The sequence below is a fragment of the Lagopus leucura genome, unplaced genomic scaffold (genome assembly GCF_019238085.1).
Source record: "Lagopus leucura isolate 7727_CA_CO unplaced genomic scaffold, USGS_WTPT01 Super-Scaffold_100052, whole genome shotgun sequence".
NCBI lineage: Eukaryota > Metazoa > Chordata > Aves > Galliformes > Phasianidae > Lagopus > Lagopus leucura.
The window spans coordinates 272,092-281,079 of record NW_024962298.1 but is presented as its reverse complement, the minus strand read 5'-3'; positions in this window follow the sequence as shown (position 1 = coordinate 281,079).

The window sequence follows — 8,988 nt, the reverse complement described above, 5'->3', positions numbered from 1 at the left end:
CCCTGGCAGGCGAGGGGATGCAGTCTGTGGGTCAGAGCATCCTTGGGGGTCTGGCTACGCTGTTATCCCGTGTGAGAGCCACCACAGGGCAGGCGAAACCACATGGGAACTTCCTGACCCCATGGAGGAGGTGGAGGGGAAGTGGGGAGATGCCAGCGATGGGAACTGATGGCAGGAGAAGGGGTCTGTGTGAAGCCCGATGTATTTTCCTGTGCCACATGTCATGTCAGACCTGGGGATCCCATCCTCTGCATGCTGAGAAAAGCTACCTGCGCTCATTTCCCTCACCAGGTGAAGAGTTGCAGTGTTATCCATTAACCCGAGTTAGTCTTGTAACCGTAGTGCTTGACTGAATATTGCTTGAGGCCACGAACCTTAGCCTCGGGTCCCACTTTCCTGCAGCATTTTGGGGGCAAGCAGGACTGCGTGAGTCCTGGATGGATTCCTAGGGGCGACTGAGCCCCAGTGTGAAGGCTTGGGGGCTGCACTGTCATTGATTTGGGACGTGGGACTGCTTCGGTGCTGAATGCTGTTGGCTTTTGGGGATATAGCAGCACAACCTGGAGGAGCCCATAGTGCAGGGGACACACGAACATCCCGTTGTCCCCACTTCGCCCTACCTGCTGCTGGCAAAGCTGCCCTTCCTTCTGCCTGGCCGAGCGGCCCAAACCAGACCCCGTTTAATTCAGCAAGTCATGAATTCGTAATGCTTATTTACCACGCAGGGCCATGAATATTTGATGGCTCACGGAGGAAAAGCGGAGGGGCTGGCACGGAGCGTGGCTGTACCGAAACAGGGATGGAAGGATGCAGCATCCCCCAACTGAGCCCTGCAAAGCTGGGCAGGCAGGGGCTGCAGTGCCGGGCCAGCAGCTGGAAGATGTCAGCTCGAGGAAGCCGGGCGCGGAGGGGGAACCACAGGCTGGAAGGGATGGAGGGGAATTCAGAGAGCGTGGGGGCTCGGGCATCTCCAAGCTGTTGCAGCTGGCTGAGCCTGATGGGATGTGACGGCTCCAGCCGGGCGTGCGGCCACACTTGGGCTTGTCCTCGGCGTCCTCGTCCCCATCGTGGGTGACGTGGCCCAAGGATGCTCCTGCAGCCCCCACCATGTCGATAAGGCAGCCCTAAGCCAGCAGGGCTGAGATGGCACCCACTCCTCGAGTGACGTGTGGCTCCTCCCGCAATGCTAACACAAGCCAGGCCAGCCCAAGTGACAGGACAACCCTTTTAGGGTAGCAAGGACCCTGCTGGCTGGTGCTTTTATCTGTCCCTGGGGAATGCAGTGGCTGCACTGACAGCCATGCTGCCTGCCCTAGATTTTGCTGTTGGGGCCCCAAACCCAGGCCTGTGGTCTCAGGGATCACACCAGACCTGGAAGAGAAGCTGCAGGGATGTTCCCTAAGGGGGTGACCCGATGGACTTACAGCCCCTTTTTGGCTACGGGAATGGGGTCAGCACAGAGCTGATTGGACCACAGCAGGAATTAAAGCCATTCTGGGGAGCAGAGAGAACATTCCGTGCTGTCTGAGGAACATCAGGGTGCCAGCCCGAGTTGGGGTGCAGCATCTCAGTGCCCACAGCCCTTTGCATGCCCTCTTCACTTTTCACTGCGGACGTGACTCCGCTCGCACTGGTGGGGCTGCTATCAGGGCTGCAGCTTAGGGGATTTGGGAGCACAGCAGGCTCAAGCAGCTCTGCTGTGATTTACGACTGCAAACGCTGAGGAGCCTCCTGCAAAGGCCCACGCACTTCTGGTGCAATGAGGACAGAGCAGATCGAGCCCAAGCTCAGTGGGGTGACAGTGTAGGAACAGAGGGACAGAGGTCAGATGGGGCTGGTTGCAGTCCTCACCACAGAGCTCTGAGCTCCCCAAATTAGGTGCATGCAGCACCAGGATTTATCCCAGTGTCTGCCTGCACACTGGTGCTGTTTCCCCTCACCCCCTCTCCTCAACTGCAGTATTTCAGAAGGAGCAAGGATTTGGGGATCAGCAAAGGGCACAACGGCAGCTTTGGCTTCTCCTGTTCCAGCGTAATGCCGCTTGTTATTCTGATCAATTGATCAGCGGTTTTGACCAAATAAGTCAAGGGCATGGAAAGATCTCTGAGCAGCATCTTGCCCCTCACTGCCCTGCTTGGGCCAGGGATGAGAGCCTTTTCCCATCTGCTCTGCACTGAGGATGGGGACTACCCTTGCCTTGCCCCACTGCTCTGGGTGCTCTTCCTCCACCTCCTTGCTCCAGGAGTTAAAACCTTCCCTCCAGCCTGGCGCTGCAGATGGAAAGTTTATATTTAGCCTTTTGTTTTTGCCAGCATCCCCCTTGAGTTTAAATATCTCTGCCCCGTCCCTGGTGGTGACCCCGGATGTATTTATAGAGAGCTATCGTGTCCGTGCTCTGCGCCGAGCAAACCCGGCTCGTGCCATGCTCTCACAGCAGCGGCCTTTGCGAGGAGACCTCGAGGGCAGGGGGGAAGCAGCAGGGGGTCATTGCTTGGGGGCTGCTAGCTGGAGCAGTGCCAGGCTGCAGGGCTTCCTTGGGGGTGGGCACAGAGGGGCTGCTCCGGCGTAATCTGCTGTGTGAAATGCCATCGTTAGATTTCAGGCTGCACGCTGCCAGCTGCATTTCTCTCAGGGCTGCCGTTTCATGTGTCCCCCTCTCTCCTTGTGAGTCATGCAGGGGAAACGTGCCACGGGTGTGAGCAGCACCCAAGGGTTAACCAGGAGCCCGCTGCCACCTCTCTCCCCCCGGCTCCCCCGCGGTGCCCGGCTCCACTCTCACCCCAGAGGTCTGCACCGCTGCCGGCCTCCCTCCCATCTCAGCTCTTGACTATTTAAGGCAAATCTCCTCGCCGGACTTTAAACAAAACCCGGCTCCTCTCGCTCTCCTCGTTTTAAATAACTCGCCTGGCGTAAACATAACGAGGCACAAGCCTATAAATCAGCTGTTCCCAGGGCTCGCCTGGCAGGGCGCGTGCGTGCAGGGGGCTCGATGGACCCCTGAGCTCTGGGTCTCGACCAGGAGCTTTTAGGGTTCCTTGGGGTGTAGGAAGAGAGATAACAGGGCTGCAGGGTGGGGAGGCGGCCATGTGGAAGCCGATGAGTTTATGGGGTTGCCAGCATTAGGGTAGAAAAACAAAGGTTGCAAAACAGTTTCCATCATAGCCCCTTACTTATGCTGAGGCTGGAATTTTCCCTTCCTGAAGATGGATTGTTCCTGGGAAGTTGGCATGTAAACACTTTTGGGTGGGAAGAAGGGGAAATGGCAAGGTTGGAACTGATGGGGAGCCGTGGATCGGGAGCAACCAGAGGAGTGGTGGGGATCTGTTACAATTACAGCTCTTGGAAGCGCTCACAGCATCCGTGATCAGTGATGCAGTGGGTGTTTGCAGGAATGTGGGATGTGGGGAAATGCCTGGAGCGCAGGCACCAGCACAGCATGCAGCACAGGGTCAGTCCCATTGGCTGAAGCGATCGGTGCTCAGTGTTTATGTGCTGTGGTCAAAGCAGAGCAGAAGTAATTGCAGCTCATCTAGGAATCATCCCATGATATAACTCTTTGTTTTCTGTGGTTTCCAAGCTGTGCCAAGCATTAATCGTGAGCTGAGCTCCTTCGTGCTGGGTGTCCAACGTACCGACACGAGCAGCTTCATCCAAACAGTTCAGTTTAAACAAGTCCGGCATTTCTGGGATGAAGGATTGGAAAGATGGATGGCTTTGGTTTGCTGCCAAAGCTTGAAACACTGAGGGGAGAGACTTGGGGTGCCCTGGGGACAGAGATGGGGATGTTCCCTGATCTTGTTGGGAACACCCTGGCTTTGGCCAAGCCATGGAGCCCTCAAAAGTAGGCTGGCAAAGCCGTGGTGAGCATCTTCTGCACAGGGATGGTAATGGCACTGGTGGGAAGGTGCTGCCGTAGCGTTGCCTTTCCTGACTCCAGGAGGCCACCCACTCCAGCAAGATTGATAGAGCAGCTTCTTCTGAGGTGGTCATGCTTCATTTAGCTCTCATCCTCCCCTGACTCACTAATCCCTTATTATCCACATGACAGAGGGGCAGCAAATAGCCCTTGGATGGAAGCGTCGGCTCCAAGAGGAGGGCAAGGTTCTGCATGGGGAATGGGAGGCTGGAGCTGTGAGGTCAAATCCACCAGGAGCTCTGAATTTTCTTGGTGGGGTAATTTTTCCCCCTGGACGGGGTGTAGAAAGTAGAGTCTGATTATTGAAGTGTCCTCAGTGATGCTCAGCATCCCCAAGACCAACAAGACCTTACAGAACAGCAGCAAGGAGAAACAAAGCTGCGAGGAGGCTCCTCCCCTACCCTGGGGGCCACCAGGGGCATGTGCACTGAGTTCAGGGATCCCATAGGAGCACCAAGAATCCTAAGGAAGGACATAATAAACAGAAAAGAGCTGATGAAGGGCTTTTCCAGGACAGTGCTGCTGAGAAAGCACTGCATTCAGGCTGGAGCAGCAGCCATCCTGCATGTCCCATCCCATGAACCACAGAGCACTGTGGTGCCTGGGGAGCCGAGCGATGCCGCGTGCGCTGGGGCTGCTCGCTTGGGTTTTTGGCCATGTTTTGCAAGTCAGAAGGTCGTGTGTACATTGGCTGTGTTGCCAAGGTTTCATCCACAACAAGTCCTTTTGTTTTGTTTTCCAAGGTCTTCAGCACATAAAAGGGCTGGACGTTAATTCCCTGCATGAATATGGGCTCTCTTTTTTTCTTGGTTGTGCTTTCTGGGATGGCCAGGGAACGTATTGCACGGCCTTCTTGACTTGTAGCTGCTTAATGGCAAATCTGGGGAGCGCTTCAGCCTTCTGTATGCTCCATGTATGCTCTTTTGGTTAGGGATGAAGGTGATGTAAGAGGATGCAGGACTGGAACTGATGGTCGGAGTTGGACCTGCTGCTGGGACATGCTCCATCCGCTGCTATCCCAAGGGCACGGAGGGATCCTGATGCTGGCATTCAAAGGTCCCAGCATGGTCACACCCAGCATGCTCCAACACACGAGGACAGCGTGACACGGTGACACCTCCCAGTGGCTCAGCTTGAGCCCTGTCCTGTCCCTCTGCTCCACAAGAGCTGGAAGTGGCACAAGTGCCAGGGCTGGGCACAGGGAGGGCTGTCTCTGGGACCTTTCATAAGTAACCACAGAAAAGATTCCCGCTGCTTTATTCGCCCATAATTGATATGACAGTGCAGTCAATACATTATTAAACTAACAGCATAGCAGTGCTGTTACTGCGCTGCACAAGCTCGGAAGTATGCCTATTTTTTTGTGTGTGTATTTCATCTTCAAGGCGAAAAAAAAGAAAAAGAAGAGCTTTGGGGCAGACTAAAGCCAGGTGAATTTCTTAGGTGAATAAACTGCAAAAGCCATGCAGTGTTTTGCAACGGGGGACTGCACGCTGCATCTGCAGTCCGTCAGGGAAAAGCCTGCGGGCTCGTTGTTTGTGCTCCTGGCTCCGAGAAGGCACTTCTGTTTGGTGCATTTTTTATTCAGATTTCCTAAACTCGAGCTCTCCTCACCCCTTCTTGGTCCGAAGCCCGCTGGGCGGCTTTGGGACGTCACGGGGCGCGGCGAGCAGGGAACGGCCCCGGCTCTCAGCTCCGGCAGCGCTGCCAGGAGCCGCTCCGAAATGCCCATAAAAGCCGCTCTGCAGCGATCTGGTGCGTCTGAGCAAGCATTTGCACACACCTCCGAGCCCCTGTCTGTCTCAGTTAGCTTCAGCACGTCTCATGGGGCAAGGCAGAGCCGGAGAAGACGGGCGATGACGTGCGGGAAGGAATTAAAGTTTGAAAGCGCTCGGAGTAGCGGCTGCAGGCATGTGATGTCAGACGAGCCCTGGTGTCTCCCCATTGTGCTTTATGGGACACCCCAAATCCTGTGCTGTTAGAGCTGTCTGCATTCCATCTTTTGGTACCCAGCTCCCCTCCTCCCTTGGTGCTGATTTTCCTCTTTAGTAGTGCCCCAGAGTCACTGGGATGCTGCAGAGAGGAGCGCAATACCTGCACTCCTTTGCACTGCCTTTGCGCATCCTTCCGTTGCTCTGGAGCCTTTGTGTCATGTACAACGACCTTGAATGCAACAGGAATTGGGTCTCCAAAGGGGCAAGGCACTTTTGCTTATTGGCTTCGTGATGCTGGGTGCTCTGAGCCTCAGTTTTTCCATCTCAAAATGGTGTCACCATGACATATACTTAATTTTTTGAAGTACTAGCTTAGGAAAGGAGATTCAGGGTTAACAGACCTGAAGAGCCCTGAGGAATGGAACTTCTGGCATTCTCACAAACCCAGCTGAAGATGTGAAATGCCCATGTGAGGTTTACGCATCGGTGTGTCGATACCTACGATGTGGAGAACTTGGGAGAACGTGGGAGTGGTGTGGCCACATGGTGCTCAGACCAAGCTGTGCAGAGAGCCTGGAGCTGCTCTTCAGCTTTGTCACCACTGCCTGGGGACAGAGAGGTGGAAAGGGCTGTGGGACTGGGTTGAGTGCTGTGAGATGGAAATGGGAACGAGAGGTGGAGAAACTGCAAGAGGGTCACCAAGGACCTGGGCCGGGGTAGTTTGGCCAAACAGAGGTCTAAGGAGTCCATTAGCACTTACAGCTCCAAGACAAGAAGAAAGATAGCGGAGCTACGTGTCCTTCGGTAGGGGCAGATAATATAAAGTGCGATTGTAGCCACAGATGGTGGCTTGGCATGGCTGGGCTGGGTTTCCTGCAGGAAGGTGGGAACCTGGAGAGGTGGTGGGGCTCCATGCCTGGGGGTTCTCGAGCCAGGACTGGCCTCATCCATCACTGGTGACAGTCTTACTGTGAGCAAGATGTTGGATGGAAGGCTCTGGAGGTCCCTGCCCACTAACACCACGTAATGCTATAATGGGTCTCCAGATGTTTGGATGCTGATCCATACTGAAAACAGCACTTCAACCCCAAAGTGTCCTGCAGCTGCTGGCCAGAAAGATCTCTGAGAGCTGATGTGAAGTCCTGTAAACTGCCATTGGTGAGTCCAGCAGTGCTTGCTCAGTGGTTTTGGAGATGTGAGACTTCCCAGACAAGAGTGGGAGGAGGAGAAATCGGTGTTGGCGGTGAGCAGAGGAAAACCCATGTTGTGCCTGGAGGATGCACACTTTCCCATCACTGTCCCTCAAACACTTTGGAAATGACACGGGAACGTCCTCTCTGCTCTGGGACAAGTGCCAAGGCTCAGCTTCCAGATAAGCAGTGAGAAACAGCAAAACAGTACAGCACCTCCTCCAAAGTGCAGCCTGTATGGGCTTGGGGCTAGCAGGGATGCAAGGCAGCCCCTGCGACAGCCCTACGATCCCCCAAAGGAAACTCTGCCTCCTTGCAGGCAGGTGGCTCTGTGTTTTGTCTGGCAGACCCTTTTGGGTGCTGTCAGTGCTTGCAGCAAGCCAAGTCAGGTTTGCACTCACACAGGACATGGGAACGCGGATAAAAAGGTTTGGGGAGAGAACCTCCACCTGCTGACAGTGCTCTGCCCAATGCAGCCCAGGACACCACTCACTACTTTGTCCCAAGGGCACACTGCTGGCCCACGGTCACCTCAGTGTCCCCAGGCCCCTGCGGCCATTTCCCCCAGGGGTGCTGGGGGGGTTGTTCCTCCCCAGCTGCAGGACTGTGTGCTTCTTGCTGAACTCCATCACATTTCACCTTGATTTCTCAGCTGATTGCAACCTGTTTTTCACTGAGGTACTTAAGAAATACTTCCCAGGACCTGCTCAGTGGTTATGAACACCGACAGCCTTCACTCCCAAAACAGGGTGCAGAGGAGGACGCTGTTGGATGGGAGATGCTTTGGGGTGAAGAGTGCTTCTATGAAAACATATTGCATGGAGAAACTTGGTTTGAACCAGGGTCACCCTCTCAGATGCTGCAGCTAAAGCCACTCACTTCCATGTAGAAGCAGGGACTGCAAAACAACCCAATGAAAAGCCCTCACCCTGAATCTCTGCAGGCATCGCATTTTCACAGTTCTCTTCTGTTTCTTCTCTGACTTCCACCTCACTGTGTCCTCTGCTTGCCGTGGGCTCCATGTCTTCCTGATGCCTTCATACTGCTTTGCTGGTGGCTGGAGAAAGCCCTGTCCCACTGTGGCCCTGGTGCTGGGGTCAGGCTGGAGGCTCTTCTCTGAGTTTGCCAGGGCTGAGGTATCCCTGGTGTGAAACATCTCCAGAAAACCAAACCACCCCCACCCCCGTAAAACAACATTTAAAACAAGTATTTGGTTTCTTAGCTAAAAAGTGCTTTTTCTTTTTCCCTTCCCAGAGGACAACAACCTGGCAGGGATTGGGCTCTCTGGCTTAGCAGCTCGTTATGCAGCCTTAGAAAAACAGCTGCCTTGCCACCATCCGTATGAGAACCCAATGTGCAAATCCTCCGTGCTGCGCACACACAGCTGCAGCTGCTGCAGCCCCAACCTAGAAAGCAAAGTAATGCAATGCCAGCGCTCCCCTCACATTGTGCCTCCTCATGTGAAGACATGGTCAAGCTTTGCTTAATTTTGGGATCCACCTTCGTGCTGGTGCTGGATCCACAGCTCCTTGGTCATGCCGGGGTGGCTGAGTTCAGGGCAGTTTGTTCCCTGTATGAGCAGGTGGAGAAGCAGATTGGGATAGGGCTTGAGTAGGGTCACCAAACCCAGGTGTGAGAGAAGGAACCAGCTGTGATCACACCCAGCCTCGCTCACTTCATGACATACATGTGTGCAAAACGTCCCTGACCTGCAGCTGATGTCCTGCTCATGGACTGAGTTCCATTTCGAAGGGAAGTTCAGCTCTGTTGGGACAGCATGGTCTGAAGAGGAAGGAATGGAGTTGTGCTGGGGAGATGGCCATGGGGGACGGGTCAAGGAGGAGATGTGTGTGACTCACAGCATCCCCATAAAGGCAGTCCCTGAGCTGGAGAGGGAAGGGAGTTGATGGCCATCAAAGACCCACAGGGTGATCAAGGGACAGAAGCA